The sequence below is a fragment of the Nicotiana attenuata genome, unplaced genomic scaffold (genome assembly GCF_001879085.1).
Source record: "Nicotiana attenuata strain UT unplaced genomic scaffold, NIATTr2, whole genome shotgun sequence".
In the NCBI taxonomy this organism is placed as follows: Eukaryota; Viridiplantae; Streptophyta; class Magnoliopsida; order Solanales; family Solanaceae; genus Nicotiana; species Nicotiana attenuata.
Window position 1 is genome coordinate 333,337 of NW_017670428.1, and position 18,514 is coordinate 351,850.

The following is an 18,514-nucleotide window of genomic DNA, read 5'->3' on the forward strand; positions in this document are numbered from 1 at the left end:
TTTCCTTTATATTTATTTTCTTTCCCTATTCTAGAAGCCGATCAACAAGCAAGCCGAAATAAACAGATGCACAAGTAGCACGTATAATGCATCAGGATGGTCTTTTTATTTCGGGTACACCTGTCCTAGACGGACCCAACCCCTCTGTTGAGTCCCCAAAGTCAAATGCACATGATGCAAACAAGCGTTCCTACTAGGGATCCGGCATGAGGCTGAGTTACTCTAGGTTTAAAACCTAGGTGTATTGTACTAGACCTGACTTACCCGTGCAAACAACTCGAGGTGGGGGGGGGGGGAGGGGTGTCACGACCCTAGTTCACCAATCGTGAACATGTCGTGACGGCACCTGGTCCCCATGACCAGGTAAGCCTAACATCTGCGAAATTATAATACTTGCGGAAAAAATAGAGAAAATCAAATCAGGTATCTAAAGGAAACTGTACTGAATGCCGCTTGGCAAGTACAACTCAATATCACAAGCCTAAAACAATTCCCAAAACCCGAAAACTCACGGGCAACACAGGATACAGAAGTGTATAGTAAGGTTCCATACTCCAGAATTTCTAACAACCGAAAGAAGGAAAACTAAATACTAAAGATAGCGTAAGAGGGAGACTCGTCGGTCTGCGGACGCAGCAGATCTGCCTCGAAGTCTCCGTAGTCCTCCTACCTCACTGATAGTGCGCCTGAGTGGAGGTACCTGAATGATCTGCACATGAAAAGCATGCGTAGGAAGGGCATGAGTACACCACAGCGGTACTCAGTAAGTTCCAAGCCTAACCTCGGTTGGGTAGTGACGAGGAAAGTCAGGGCCCTACTGAGACAATATATTATATATAATAATAATAATTTACAGTATAAAAATCTGACAGATATAATAAGTACAATAGTGAGATAAGACAAGTCAACGAGGCTATAACAACTACACGAGTACAGAATAAACACAGCTCAATACCAATGATAACAATGAGGGTCTACCAGGATACCGTCCTGTAGCCCCTTTTTCTCAACTGTCCAGTGGATCTCCCGGAATACCGTCCCGTAGTCCATCATATGTGTACATCCGAAGGATCTCCCGGGATACCGTCCCGTAGTCCAACCATCAATGTGCAGGGGGATCTATCGGGAATCAAACCCGCAGTCCCAAAGTAAAAGTGCAGGGGGATCTATCGGGAATCGAACCCCCAGTCCCAAAGTAAATAGACAGGGGGATCTATCGGGAATCTAACCCGCAGTCCCAAAGTAAATAGGCAGGGGGATCTATCGGGAATCTAACCCGCAGTCCCAAAGTAAATAGGCAGGGGGATCTATCGGGAATCTAACCCGCAGTCCCAAAGTAAATGTGCAGGGGGATCTATCAGGAATCGAACCCGCAGTCCCAAAGTAAACAAAAAAGGGGGGAGCTACCGGAATCGAACCCGCAGTCCCAAAGTAAACAAACAAGGGGGGAGCTACCGGAATCCCACATCCGTAGTCCCAATGTAAATGCGTAACCACAACCGGAAGATATTCAGAAATGAAGTACAAAAGACAAACATCAAGTAGTACTAGCCTAGCATGCTTCACGTAGTACAGTCAAGGAAACTTAAACAATTAGGCAAGTTAAATCAACTAAACATGCTTTTCTAATCTAACACAGATTATAACTGCAAGTAAAACAAGGCAAATATGAAGGCAACTCAGTCTCAATATCTTAAGTAAAAACCGGATTTTTCAACAATTAGCTCAAGTACGCGCTCGTCACCTCACGTACAAGGTACTCAATTATCACATCTCATATCCTAAGGGGAAAGGTCCCCCACACAAGGTTAGACAAGCCACTTACCTCGAACCGGCTCAATATCAATAGAAACCACGCCTTTGCCACGAGTATCCAACTCCAAATGGCCCAAATCTATTCAATTCAATTACATATCGTAAATAATATTGCAAACAACTGATTCCACTGTTAAATTTAAGGCTAGGGCGCGAAAATAGGTAAAATGACCAAAATGCCCCTCCAGCCATCGTCTCGGAATCGAATAATTTTTATATTTTCACGACCCTCGTACTCTCACGAGTCTAACCATATAAAAATCTCCCAAATCGGAGGTCAAATGTCCCCTCAAAACCCCATAGTTAGGTCTAAGAAGTTTACCCACTTCTCAATCAAAAACACGAAATTAAAGGGTGAATTTGTGATTAGATTAATGGGTTTTAGTCATAGGAGAGTAGAGAATCGTTACCCGGTGATTGCCCTTGAAAAACCCTTGAAATTGCTCCCAAATCCGATCTCCAAACCTTGAGTTTTGATAAAAATGGCAAAACCTCGTTTTTGAAATGTTAAGTACTGTTCAGGAGTCTAAAGCATCGCGAACGCGATAGGAAGCACGCGTTCGCGAAGAAGGAAAATATCAGGGCCCAAAAATGGCCTTCGCGATCGCGAAGGGAGGAGCGCGAACGCGAAGGCCAGGGGATCAAGAACTACGCGAACGCGACAAGGCTTACGCGAACGCGATGGAGGAAATAGTGAAGCTACGCGGACGCGGGTGATCTTATGCGAACCCGAAGAGGAACGGGCCCCCCTCTCCAGACTTACACTACGCGAACGCGGGAGAGTTTCCGCGAACGCGATGAGAGGATGGATACTACTACGCGAACGCGGTGCCTTCTTCGCGAACGCGAAGAAGGAATTCAGACCTGCAACTTTCTGCAACATTTCCAAACTTCAAATTGCTCGGATGAGCATCCGAAACACACCCGAGGTCCCCGGGACCTCAACCAAGCCTACGGACATATCCCATAACATCATTCAAACTTGTACCAATCCACAAACCACCTAAAACAACGCCGGAAACACGAATTAATCAAAGATTCAAGCCTAAGAACTTCAAATTCCAACAAAACACACTTTCGATCAAAAACCAAACCAAACCTCGCCCGAATGACCTGAAATTTTGCACACACATCCCAAATGACATGATGGAGCTACTGCAACTTCCGGAATTCCAATCCGACCCTCGGATCAAAAACTCACTATCGGACCGGAAACTTCAAAAATTCAAACTTCGGCATTTCAAGCCTAAATGAGCTACGAGCCTCCAAAATACATCCCGAACACGCTCCCAACCCCGAAATCACCTAACGGAGCTAACGGAACCATCGGATTTCCATTCTGAGGTCTTCTTCACACTGTTCGATTACGGACCATTTTTCAATTCTTAAGCTCTCATTTAGGGACTAAGTGTCCCAAAACACTCCGAATCCCAACACCGAACGTCCCGGCAAACCAAAATAGTAGAAATGAACTTAGGGGAAGCAGTTAATGGGGGATCGGGGCATAAATTCCAAAAACGATCGGCCGGGTCGTTACAAGGGGCTACGTACCGGGAACCAAAAGGCCATCCGGCTTTGTAACTTGGCCGAACCTCGTTCCTAAATTGGGATATGACACTAACACAAAGAATTCACGCCAGCGTGCACTTCCCAGAAGATTAGAAGAGAGGGGTTTCGCAGCAATTTATGTACAGTTCAAATAATATCAAAGTGGTAAAAAAGAGGCATTTAGCACATTGGGCCCAAACATGTAACAAAAATTAGATAATAAATAAAAGCCAATTATAAAAGTTATTCGAAGCTCGAATTCTTGAACCCTGAACCAGAAGTTCTGGATTTTTATCCCCAACAGAGTCGCTAGAGCCGTCACACCTCCTTTTTACTACCCCCAGGGGGTATAAGGGAATTTTTTCCAATTTAAGTGACATAAATCGAAATGGGATTATTTTATTTATTTTTAGAGTCGCCACTTGGAGTAGTTTATTTGGTGTCCTAAGTCACCGGTTTATTATATATCCCAAATCGAGGAAATTTCGACTTTATTTAAAAGTCTGCGAAACCAAAAATTCTAGATAAGGAATTCTGTTAACCCGGGAGAAGGTGTTAGGCATTCCCGGGTTCCGTGGTTCGAGCACGATCGCTTAAACTATTATTAATTTGTCTAATTATCTGATTTACTACATGTTTTAAACCTATTGTGCATTTTTAGCTTCATAACCGCTTTTTAATTATTTTAACTGCTTTTAGGATTTATGAAATTTTTTCTTGAACAAGTTACGATTGTCGTACACTTGCCGTTTTGGGACACACCGCCAACCATGCTACATGAAATGCACCCGTGATTCGCGATATATTTATTTTATTAATGTTCAAAGTTGTTATGATCGGGTCACATGAAATGCACACCCAAATTTTGGAATTAGGCATCTAAACTATGTCATGGGAACCGTATCCATAGTCACGATGATTTATTATAAATGCGCCTAATGCAAACTACGAATGTTTAAAGTATTTTCTATACTAGTTGGTGTTAATGTGAGGGCCATGGATTATGGATTTAATTGTGGAGGGCACACCTCAATTTATTCAAGGAAGAGATTGTCCTCAACTATAGCGAACTAAGGATGCTCATTTTTAAAACTAATTTGATGTTCAATATAAGGTTATTAACTATATGTATGGAAATATAAGGCATGTCTTTAGTTATTTGAAAGGAACTGGGTCAGCAGCAGGCCCAATACATTATTAAGCGTGGTTAATAAAAGAAAAATAAAAGCTGATACCAACTGGGCTCAAAATTGAGCCCAAACATGAAGACAAAGGAGCATAGAAACAACGGAAGCCTGCTTTTGGCTTGGCAACCTTATTTGGGCCATCGTCAGGCCCAATCATTTTTAAGAACCAAGCTTCAAACGTCAAAGCCTGCTAAAGCTTAAATCATGCCAGTTCATGTATACCCACATTTGCACAAATCCTAAACGAAATGCCTAACATGCTGGGCCTTAACTCATTATCGTGCATTAAAAAAAATTGAACCTTAAACTATTCATGAAGCAACTTAAACATACAATTTCTTTAAACACTGTTGAAATGCTAAAATACTTCAACTAAGTATACTCAAAAATCAAACATGGCCTACTTTGGCCATACCCAGTACCTATCATGTGTTCCCAATAACGACTAGCTGAGCTAATGTGTCTACTTAGCATTTCAAAGCTATCAAAACATCACAGGGAATAGCTGAACTATTTGAGCATCCATACTTATAAATATTTCAACTAATTTATAGAGTAGAACACTAATTTCAGCATGCTTACATAAAGTTAAAAAAAAGAAACTATAAAGCTAAATACATAGAATACACCATAAGCAAAGGGAAAGATCTGAAGTTCCATTTCAAAATAACATGTTACAACTTCATCTTTTGTCACTCAAAGGTCATGAAGTACCTGGATGCAGCAAGAACAGAATACAGTAAGAACTTCGGCAAGAAATGAGTAATAGCCAATAACAGCAGTGCGCAGCCTCAACTTAAACCAGACTTGAACCAGAAAACCAGAAATCCCAGCAAGAATTTTTATGTTTTTGCTAAAATCATAAGAAAAATAGAACTCGCCGCCAATGGAATAGCAGCTGAACCTTTTAGTATTTTTTTAGGGTTCTGGAAATCTGATCTCTCTATGGGTGAGTGCATTTTTCTTTTCTTTTAATAGAGTGTATATCCTAAATGGCATCAAAGAATATTCTACCCTAATTCTTGGATAGTACAGCATATTGACAGAGGATAAAATGTCCAGTCGTCCATTTTCGGCATCTTTTAAAATCAATTTTGGACAGCTGGTACCTTCTAGAATTTCTTCTTTTAAATATTTACTTTTTAAAGTTCTTGAATCCCCTTAAGTTTTCCTTTTAGTCTAATTAAACCCCTACAAGTTCTTAGTGAGTTACAAATCAAGGCAAACAGAGGCAAAACCAAAAGGGATCCAAAAATCCAAATCGGAATGACAAACAGAAGCATGATGATGCAATTTAAACCTAAAACTAAGCTAATCAGTGAATGAAAAATGCTTATCTAATTGACCCTAAATAAAAACTGAATTCAAACAAACACTGATGGCAAAACAAAGTAACAAACAAAGAAACAAACATGATAATGCAATGAAACCTAATAATTAACCTACATTGTGATCAAATTAACTAAACTATACAACTAAAAATGATTTTCTAATAATTAGACATGCTGTGAACTAATAACTTGTACAGAAATGCAGAAATTAAAAAAAATAAAGAAACAAGGAAAAGGGTTAAGGAAAGTACCAAAAGGGATTTGGCAGTTCAACAGTCCCTTGATGTGGCTAAAAAATATGCTAACCAACCATTCTCGTTGAGAACGATTGGCTAGCATGGTCTTTCAACTACATCAAATTTGGAAGCAAATCAAAGAAAGATCGAAAGGACGGACAAAATGGAATTAGGTTTTACTGGTTCTTCACAGATTTGAAATTCGAGGATTTTGGCAAGGATTTTTTGGGGAATCAAGGGTAGGGTAGTGGTTAGGGAAGGTTGAGGGTCCTATGGTGTGAGTTTGGGGCCGTTTGGGTGATTTAGGGGTTTTAAGTTCAGATATCAAATCTGAAATTGGCGTATTGGGTGGTGATTTTGGGGAAATTAGTAGTGGAATAGTGTGGAGGGGAGGCTAAGGATCATCTGGTATAAGTTTGTGGTGGTTTGGAGCGTCGCCGCAGACGTGAGGCGATTTCCGGTCGGAGGCTGACGGTGGGGTCTTAAGAGATGATATAGATGATAGATAGGGTGGGGAAGTAAGGTCCATCTCTAGGGTTTGGGGGTCTGGATAGGACAGTTTTAAGGGGAGGGGGTAATTAGTTCCGAGTCGTTGGATCAAATGAATCCAACGGCTGTGATGAAAGGGCGTGAACGGGGTCGTTTTTGGAGCTGGGGCACTGGACCGGGTTTTAAAGGGTTTTGGGCTTGGGTCTGGACTTATTTGGGTATAAGGTTTAGCCCAATTTCAAATTAGACCCCATTTTCTTTTGCAAATGCTTTTCTTATTTCTTTTTCTTTGTTTTTTTTTTCATTTATTAAAATCCTAAATAAAATTTCTAAATTAATCTAAATTGTAAAATTAAAATAATTATCTATTATAATATTTTCAAAAATTAGTTGACCCTAAGAGAAAATTACTAATCTAAAATTAAAAGCTAAAAATGTAAAAATAATCAAAATTTTGTGATTTTTCATTTTGATAAAGCAATTAATTAACTAATTAATCCTAAAATATGAACACAAAGTCTAATATGCAATGCATGATGTTTTTGACATTTTTTTGTTTTGGGAAATTTGATGATTTTAATAAAAATTAAACGTGCACAAAATGCAAACAATTAATAAAATCCTACAAAAATCCTATAAAATTACAAATAATTGGGAAAAAAATTTATTTCTTTAATTTTATAGGAGTATTTTGAATAGGGGGAAAATCACATGCTCACCATAGCCAGATAGCTAGTAGTAAGTATGTTTGTGGTGGGTGACATGAGAAAATTTGTGCTTGTTAGAGCTTGTGGTTCATGGTACTTGTTGTGTAGTGATCTGCTTAGGTGTAGTGATATATCCCTCTCAGAGTGCTTGGTTTGAGGAGTATGGTTCAAGAGGTTGTTGCATTATTTTTGTATGTTGGGTTGATGAACAAGTTGAGTAAGGACTTTAGAGACTTAAGGATTTGTATATTAGATGCATTGGGCTCCACAAAGTTTTAGCGGATCACGAGTGGTGTACCTGGTAATTGGGTTTATAACGGGTTGCATGTATATACTTGCAATTGAGGCTGGTGGGTTACAGATTTCTTGTGTCTCCACGAGTAAAAGTTAGAATGGGTCTGTATTAGTGTATGGAAGGCTTATTAATACCTTAGAGGAATGTGGGATCAGTTTAGGTATCTATCGGTAGGACATTTGAGGATGTATCTTCTGTGGCAAGTTAGACTTACTTATACATCACAAGGTAACATATGGGTGTCATCTAGAATAGTTATAGTTATATGGGATACTTTCCACCATCGAATTTCATAGAGTGACAACTACTATATGATTGTTGCAGTTATGACATGTGTTTCAATTTGAGTTTTGTTGAGTTTGCTTAATTATTGCATAATGGACGTATGGAATAAGTTGTAGCTACTCATAGACTTGTTGAGGTAAAACATCATAAACTCAGAGAATCATTGGGTGATAAGTTGCTTTTCTACAGATTTGTCATATTTGGAGTTATTACTTGTATGGTGTGAACCATGTCGTTTGAGGTCCCATATGGAATTTGGCGTGAATTGTTAGTCAAGAAACTTGTACTACATGAAAGGAAGCTTATGGACCTAGAATTAGTGCGATCTGATCTAGATGTGTTATATTTAGAAAGTGAATACTTTTAAGCAGCCTGGAACATGCAATGGTTCTTACTGGACAAGAGAGATTCAAAACATCTTGATATAATGGGTGATTATAAGTTTCTAAAAGTTTCTTTCATCGTTAGCATAGCCGTAAAGGATTCGAACACGTGTTTATTTGAGATGAGATGTTTTACCAGTACCGGGTTTGGTAATAAGCAGTTATTGCAGTCAGAAGATATCGCTATGAGTATATGATTGGGGTACATCACGTGGTTAAATCTTGAAAGTTAATCTATGACTTGATAAAACTTTTTGGGATTGATACAGTGAATATATATAAGAATCAGATCTTGGACAAAGTTTCGGGTATTAAAGATGGGATTCAAGGCTTATGTAAAAAGGGTTGAGGAGGAATCTTCAATTAGGATATGTTAATGGATTTATATGGGGGGAGGTGACATGAGACTACCCATGAGAATGTGTATGATGACTTTATGCAGCTATTTGATGGCTTTGGGATGATTCTTGGCATGTTCGAGGACGAACATATTTTTAAATGGGAGATAATGTAATGACCCAACCAGTCGGTTTTAGTTATAGCATCCTATTTCATGATTTGAGACTTTTCATAGGTCCATTTGATATTTCATGACTTGCTAAGGTTGATTTTCGTCCCCAGAGGTTTTGACTGATTTGGAATACTTAGTTCCTAAATGGAAGCTTTAAGTTGGAAGAGTTAACCATAGTTTGACTTTTCGGTAAACATACTCGAAATCGGGTTTTGAAGATTTCAATAGGTTTGTATAATTATTTCAATAGGTTTGTATGATGCTTTTAGAATTTTATGTATGTTCTGATTGGCTTTTAGATGTTCCTATAAGGATTCGACTCCGTTTGTCCAATGTTGGCAATTTGAATAACTTAAGAGTTCATAAGTTTGACCAAGAGTTGACCTTAATGTTTTTGGACTCTTCTTAATGTTCCAAGACTTCGAATTGGTCTATATAGCTGAATTGAACTTGTGTGTAAAGTTTGAAAGTAATCCTAAGTGTCTAAGTATGATTCGGACACTCTTTTGAAAGAATGACAATTTAAGAACATAAGAGAAATTCTATTCTATTTGAGCCTCGATTCTTTGTTATGGTATTTTTCACGGGTATTTTGAGCCTTTGGAAAAGTCCAGATAGAATATTTAAAATTATATGAATGATTGGGTTGAGTCCCGAGGGGCTTGGGTGAGTTTTGGCGCGTTGGAATAAGTTTTCGAAGAATTGATTTGCTAAAACAAGAATTTTCTGCAGCTGGTTTGAATTCACAAGAGTGTTTCTCCCTATCTATAAAGTATTCTGAGATGAAGTTTATATAAAATTGTAGCTCTTTGAGTCTAGTTTCTATTAGTTCAAACTCTTTGTCATTTTGACATCTAAGTACAAAGTTATGACTGTCTCAATGAAGAGTGGTAGTGCTATAACCTACAGTAGAAGTGCAGATCAGGGGGCGCGAGGCGCAGATGGCACGCTCCTGTTCTTAAACTTTTAGCTTTTTTGCCTATTTTACCCCCACTTCGTGCATAAACCTTTTTTATCTGGGAGCTACACCAACTCGGATTTGGAGATGTTTGAAGAAGATTTCGTCCACATCATTGGGGTAAGGAATCCTAACCTAGATCTATGATTTATACTTAAATCTATCATTGATTTGAATCACGGAATCTAAAAGAAAAAAAGGATTATGGCTTGAACGACAAAAAGTGTATTTTAAGGTTTTGAGTGTCGATTTGAACTCAGATTTGGAAACTAATCATATATTTGGACTCGTGGAGTTATGTGTCATCAGGATTTGGTTTTGGTTGTGGGTTTGACCATGTGGTCCCGGGTTGGCTTTTGTTGATTTTTGGGATTTCTTCTTAGATCGAGGCTTTATTAATTAGGATTTCTTTTTTTAGCATTGTTTGACTTCCGTGAATGATATTTAGCTAGGTTTAGGGAAATTGGGGGTCATGAACAAAGGAAAGACGTTATTTAGGGTTGAATACTAGCATGGATAAGGTAAATATATTGCTTAACCTCGATTTGAGGGAATGTTTTTTCAAAATAGAATTATTTGCTATGTGCTATGTGTTTTAGGGGTGACGTATATGAGAGGTGATGAGTGTATGCGGATACCGAGGTTATACCATATTTTAGGTAGATTTTAGTGTTCTTTATTGACTACGTGAGCATAATTACTCATGCTAGAGATCATGTTTTAATTTTTGACATCCTATTTGAGCATGATGGCCTATTCTTGGAATTATTCATATATTTGATTTGGCCGTAGTCACATTTGTTATTATGAACATACATTCAGGCTTATTATTCTTATGATACCCTTAACTGTAATAAGACTACTTGAGCTTTCCTATTAGAGAGCATGCCCAAGTTTATGATTTCTTATTTCCACTTGATGACTCATTCTTGATATGTTGAGCTAATTGATTTAGTCGTAGTCATACATTACTCTCAAGAGCATTCATCCACATATTTATTTCTTATGTCCTTGTACATCATTTATATATTATCTCACATGTATATGTGTTCATCTCTTCGTATGAATATATTTATATGAGTTGGGTTATGGTTCGACGGTTCTTACCATGCAGGTGACATGATTATGGTATCGTGAGATGCTTTGGCACATTGGGAATTGTAAGTAGATTGATATTAAGTATGGCACTTGAGTTGTCCGTGAGGGTTGATATGATTATGAAACGTGAGTTGTTTGTGCAGATCCGTGCGGCAGACATATTATTAGAAGAATCAACTTCATTCCTCAAATGAATAACCAAAAGATCCACCGACACACCCATTTCTCAAAATTGTACAACACATCGGGATGATGATCAAGTATCCATACCTAGTCGCATCCCATCTGCAACACCCAAGCCGTCGGTGCACCACTGATATCAAGTGCTCAACATCACATACGAGTGGATGGAAGGAAGTCGGAGGTATAAGCTTCAAGCTGTAACAAAGTCCCATGATAAGAATAGAAAGATGGGAAGTTTCCTAGATGCCATGTAGCTTCTCGAACATAAGTATGGACGTCATCATACCGATCACCAAGACACTACAAGACACTTGCCTATGACTTGTAGAACCTATGAACCTACTGATATAAATTTGTAACGACCCAAAATCCCACCAAGTCGTGATGGCACCTAACCAAACCCGCTAGATAAGCCAAACTATATAACTTACTACCATAATGAGGAATCATCAGTATTATAAATAAAACTAAAAAAGAATTAAATGCAACTATCTCACGGACTCGCAATACAAGTTATGAGCCACTAAAATATAGATTTACAACTGATGTGAAGAATAAATACAATATTTGTTTAAAGTATACATAAACAGAAATGAAGTCCTAAACTACCATGAACAAAAGGTAGCTTGAATCTGGAACGCTGGTATGTCTCCAATGCAAGGCTTCGTCGTCGATAGCCACTCAACTCCAAAATCTACACACAAGGTACAGAATTGCAGTATGAGTACAATCGATCCCATGTACTCAGTAAGTATTTTGACTAACCTCAGAGAAATAGTGACGCAATTTCAAGTCAGAAGATACTCACTTGCATAACCTATGCATCTCAATAATATCTATAATACAAAGAAAATATTCCAAAAAGCAGTTTCCGAATAAAAAATATCAGCAGTAAACATGCACAACTGGGATAGGGTAATAAGCAAACTCTATCAATTAAACATGTTCAACAAATACAACATGCACCAACCCCGCTCACAAAAGGTATGCACAATATGTTATGTGTGCTAAATACTCATACATGTCTGTAAACCTGTGCATAACATGATCTGATTCTATATCGGTTGCCAAAAAACACGTTCAAGAGAACCTTTCAAGAATCAAATATTTTAATACGTGATGACAACTTCCTTATCACGTCAATCCAATACGTTACCGGCAACTCAATAAAATATGAGATATCAACTTCATAAAGGTAAATCCATCTTGACAACAAAATCATCAAATAATAACAGAGAAAGAGATTAGCATGTTAGACGCAACACAAAAATCATGTAGAAATTTATGACAAACATAAAGGATTCACATGCATATTCAAGAATGTCACCCTCGTACTCCACATTAACATCATCAAGAAAATCACCCGCAAACCATTACGTAATATCATCAATAATCCCACCCTTATTTCTCCATGTGTGCAACATAAAAAATTGCCGCCCTTATTTCCCCACTTGCTCATATCACCTTATTGCGCCACATGTGCATTTTCCCAAAACGCCACCCCTATTTCGCCGCATTCACATAATTAAGAAGGCCACCTTATTGCGCCACATGCGCAATAATCACAATGCTTTGTGTGCAAACAAAACCCCAAATCGCACGGCAAAGACCTTGTGACACAATATCATTACAATCGCACAGCAAAAGCATCGTGCCATAATATCATCACAATCGCACGGCGAAGACCTTGAGCCAATACCAAATTAATTCGTCCAACTTGTCTTCATGTTCCATAATTGTCAAAAAGTGATATCCCTAATTTCCATTAAAGATATAAGCCTTTACTTTATTAACAAGATGCACAAGGATATGACAATAATAAAAAGTGGATGGTAGTTCAACATATAAAGCATGACTTCGACTAAATCAATTGTAGAATTAAGTTCAAGTAATCATACAAAGGATCACATATGTGTCACAGAGTGCACACGTCCCAATCAAGGAACAACATAAGAATAAGTATGGATGTGTGTTCATAGCATACGTTTGTACGTCCCGTAGCAAGTTTAGCATCAATCTCAAGATTAGTTCATCATGTTTAAAATAGTGTACTATCTCACATTATCTCTAGCACAATTTATCACGCTCCCGTAGCCAATCAATCGAGTAAAACATAGAATAAAATAGAACACACAACCAAACAAGTCATAAAGTAATCTAGAATCTACCCCAACAAGAAAACCCATGGCACATGTATATACACTCGTCACTTCATATATACATCCCCCTCGCATGTAGCAAATAACATCAATTAGTAGGAAAACTTCCCTCAACCAAAGCTGGGTAAGATACTTACCTTAAACAAGCCAAATCAATAATCTAAAATGCTTTCCCACGGAAATCTACCTTCGAACGGCTCGAATCTTGCCAAAAACAACTCAATAACATCAAACGAAATCATAGGAATTGTACATAAACGATAAAAGTAAAATCTTTAGTCAAATACTTAAAGTCAACCAAAAATGTCAAATCGTGGTTAAAATCTCCAAATGGTGGTTAAAATCTCCAAATCGTGGTTAAAATCTCCAATTTTTACTTTAGAAAAGTTTTGCAAAAACCCCCATTTTTTCTCTCTTTTCACCAATCAAAGGCCAAAATCAAAGATAGAATCATGGATAATAATCAAATCCGAGTCAAGATCACTTACTCAATCCAAGTGGGTGAAAATCACCTTAATCTAAGCTCCCAAGCTCAAAATATGATAAAATAAGCTCGAAATGCCAAAAATAACAATTTAATACACTGCCTAGTAGTACCCATCACGAACGTGGAAGAAGCCTCATATTCGTGAAGCGTGAAGCAGCCTCTGACCAAAACTCCTCCTTCGTGAACGTGACCTCGCCCTCGCATTCGCGATAACAAATGGATTCCCTCCTTTGCGAATGTGAGCTACAGTACTGTGAACGCGAAGGAAAAATCTCCTATGTCAGATCTAGCTCTACATAAACATAATATCTACAAGCGAACGCCTTGCACCTGCAACCGCGACTACGCAAACGCGGCTACCTCCCTCGAACGCAAAATGAAACAGATCAGCACCCTAAAAAATTCTTCCCATATGCATGGGGCTGACCGCGAACGCAAGAACACAGACACCTGCTGAAAACCATCAACTCCAAACATCACTAAATTTTTTGAAACCACCCTGAATTACCTTCGATGCCCCCCGGGACCCCGTCAAATTATACCAACAAGTCTAAATAAATTATCCAACCTTATCCAAAAGATCGAAACTCTATCATTAACATCAAAACTAAGAATTATTGATCAAGATCAATCTCTTAACTTTCAAACCTTCAAACTTCACCAAACACGTCTGAATCTTACCAAATCAACTCGAAATAAAGCTAAATTTTGCACAAAAGTTCCAAATGACAAACTATAATCCTTCCAAGTCTGGGAATAGTAATCCGAACCCGATATCCACAAAGTCAACTCATGGTCAAACTTTATAAAATTCATAAACCTTCAAATTGCCATCTTTCGGCAAAAAGTACCAAATCATCCTAGGAACCTCCAAATATAAATCTTGACATATGCTTAAGTCCAAAATCACCATACAAACTTTTAGAACCATCAAAACACAAATCGAAGTTTGTGTACTCACAAGTCAAACATTGGTCAACTATTCCAACTTAAAGCTTCTAAATTAAGAAATACTCTTTTGAATCAATATCCAACTTACCAAAAGTCAAAATCAACCATGCACGCAAGTCGTAATACATCACATGAAGCTACTCAAAACCTCAAACCATCAAACGGATTACCAATGCTCAAAATAATCGATCAAGTCGTTATAATGTCTGAGAAGCCTACTCCTATGGCAACTGACATAGTTCATGGTAATCAAGGTTCACAAAGCCTTTAACTTTTGTACTTTTGGTTGATCGCGATGGGAAAAGGATTGTAAAATTGGACGAGGATGACTTAAAATCCCAAGCAATATATTGGAAAACCTCTCTAATTGGTTATGTAATTGGTGACACTCCCTCTCAGCGATCCATGGACAATTTTGTTACAAGTAATTGGAACTTTATCACAAAACCTCAGATTCTAATGCTCACAGGGGGTATTATATTTTTAAATTTAAATCCATAGTGGATAGAGATCAGGTTCTTCAATCTGGGCCATATACATATAGTAATAAGCCTATGCTTCTAAAACTATAGGAATTTTATTTATCGCTCACTAAAGACATACTAAGCATAATACCATTATGGGTGAAGTTTCCTGGGCTGCTGGTGGGTTATTGGTCAGTAGAAGCATTGAGCAAAATGGCTAGGGTGGTGGGCAAACTCTTATACACAAACAAATTCACAGCTCACTATGGGAAGATTTCCTATGCCAAAGTTCTGGTGGAAATGGATGTTGATTACCCTCTACCTGATCATGTGGAAATAGAGTCACCATTTGGGCCACCGACACAACAAATTTAATATGACTGGAAGCCTATGTTTTATAATGACTGTCTAAAATTTGGCCATGAAACCACGAGGTGTTGGAATGCAACAAATTATGTTGAGGGGGAAAGAATTGTAGAGGGTAAATATCAAAAGAAAAGGAGAAGATGAGCCAGAAAGAAGCAAACAAATGTTATTAGGAAGGAACCGATGGAAAAAAACCCAGTGAAGGATGTTAATCCAACTGATTGTGTTGCTCCACATGCTTTTGAGCACCACATATAAATACCTGGCCATGTGTCTACAAGTGATATTTTTAGTATTGTGCTTATTGATCCACCTCTGCCTTGTTATGCAATCCAAAAGCGAACCTTCAAATTGAAAATTTGGTTTGCTCAATACCTTACCATGTGGCGTCGAATTAGAATGATAAAGGGAAAGTAGCAACATTGCCTAGTATTGCTGAAATGGGAGGGCATCAGTTTGATCCAGGAGCACCAGACACAACTAGCACCTCACTATATAACCCTCATGATCATTGCAACATGGAACATGAGGGGCCTGAACCAGGCGCACAAGCAAAAAAAATTGAAACTATTTCTTGCTAAGAATAAAACTGATGTAATAGGATGTATAAAAACCAGAGTCAAAACACATAGAGCACAGAAAATAAAAAAGAATATAGCATAGGGGTGGAATATCTACTGCAACTACCTTGATACTCCAAATAGGAGGATTTGGATCTTGTGGAAAGCACATATTTAGACTTTGATCCTTAATATTATAGATCAGTTTATAGATGCTTGGTTGAGGACTTGGGTTCTCAATTCTCAGACTACCTCAGTTTTGTCTATTCTTGTAATGACAGTCAGCAGATAGATATCTTATGAAGGGTCCATAGTCAACTAAACATTCAAGAACAGACACCCTAGTTACTTAATGGTGATTTTAGTAATGTCCTATCATCTGAGGATTGGATAAGGTCACCTATTACTATAGCTGAAACAAATGGATTTCAAGGGCTGCTAGATTCCCTCCAACTCACCCCTCTTAGACCTAAAGGTTGGCACTTCACTTTGTCTATCAAGCAAGGGGCTGAATCTCGAGTCTATAGTAAGATAGATTGGGCCCTGGGAAACTTTCAGTGGATCCAACAATAGGGTCATGTGGAGGCTAATTTATTAAATCCTTCAGTCTCTGATTGTTCCCCTATACCAATTAAATGTGGTCGGCAAAAAATGATCCATCCTATGCCATTAGATTGTATAAAAATATTCTGGATCTTCCTTAATTCCATGAGATTATTCTTAAGGTATGGTAGCAAAAATTTACTGGACTTCCAATGCAGAATATCTGGAAGAAGTTGAAGGATATGAAAATTCATTTGAAGGATTTTAATGCATATATGGTTTCCCATAAAAAAAAAGGCCAGATCAGGCAAGGGAGAAACTAGCCATTGTTCAGGAACAATTGAATGATCCATTTCTCACGAGATTTTTTATCAAGAGAAAACCATCTTAGATAATATTGAAAAGTGGAGTTATGTAGAGGAGCAGGTCCTGCGACAAAAATCTAGAGCCTCTTGGATGTCATGTGGAGATTCAAATACTAAATATTTTCATGCTCAATAGACAATCAGATCTAGTAAAAATGTCATATACTCTTTGTAGACTGAGATAGAGATGAAGGTGGCTGACCCTAAGCGGGTTGAGTAGGAATTCATTGATGTATTCAAGTCCTTGGTGGGTGATTGTGCCCCTGAATTTCCTTGTGCAAATACATCCATCATTAAGTATGGGTAATGCTTAACTGTCCCACAACAGATGAGCCAAATGCAGGAGGTGACTGAAGAAGAAATTACTACATCAGTGTAGGACATACCAAGGAATAAAGCACCAGGTGTTGATGGATTTCCTATTGAATTTTTTACTAGGAACTGGAACATAGTGAAGGAAGACCTCTTTGCAGCTGTCAATGAGTTCGTTGACTCAGGCATGCTACTCGAGATGATCAACACCACTACTATCACTTTGATTCCTAAAGTATCAGCCCCTATAAAGGTTAAAGACTACAGATGTATAGCTTGTTGTACATCTCTGTACAAGGTTATATCTAAGGTCATAACTAGAACAATGAAACTTGTTCTTGATGGTATCATTGGTCACTCCCAGTGTGCATTCATAGAGAAGAGATGTATCATTGATCATATCATGTGTAGCCATGAATTATTCAAAGGCTATTCTATGAAGCGGATCTCTCCCAGATGTGTTTTGAAAGTGGACCTCAGGAGAGCATATGCTACTTTAGAATGGAGTTGTCTCATAAGAATGCTAATTGATTTAGGCTTTCCGTTCAAGTTTGTGCAGTGGATACCGACTTCTTTCAGCACAGTATCATGCTCACTGGTGCTAAACGGAGGTCTAACACTACCTTTCAAAGGAAAAAGAGGTAATAGATTGGGGGACCCAATGTCTCCATATCTGTTTGTCATTGCAATGCTGTATCTAGGAAGAGAACTTGGCCAACTATAAAGGACTGGAGAATTTAACTTTCACGCTAAATGAAAAAAACTGAATAGCACTCATATTTGTATTGCAGATGACCTGCCCATGTATTGCAGAGCTGATCTTGAGTCTAGCAGACTTTTAAATAATGTTTTTCATAAGTTTTCTATAGTTTCTTGATTGCAGGAAAATATTGACAAAAGTGCTATTTATATGGCTGGCATAATAGATTCTCTGAGGCAAGAAATTCTTCACTCATTGGGATTCATTGAAGGGAAGCTCCCATTTAGATACTTGGGGATTCCCTTGTATTCTAAAAAGTTGGTTGTTCATCAATACTTGCCACTTATTGAAAAGATCACTACAAGAATTACTTGTTGGTTAGAAAAGATGCTATCTTATACTGGTAGATGCCAACAGATAAATATGTTATCTTTTGTATCCAAACTTATTGGGCCTAGATATTTTTATTCCCCAAGAAAGTCATGAAGTTAATTGATAGAGATACACTCTCTCCAATCTTGTTCATACTATCTGCAGTGGTATTATCAAGGTCCCTGAATAAGTTGTTTGAGGATAAGTCT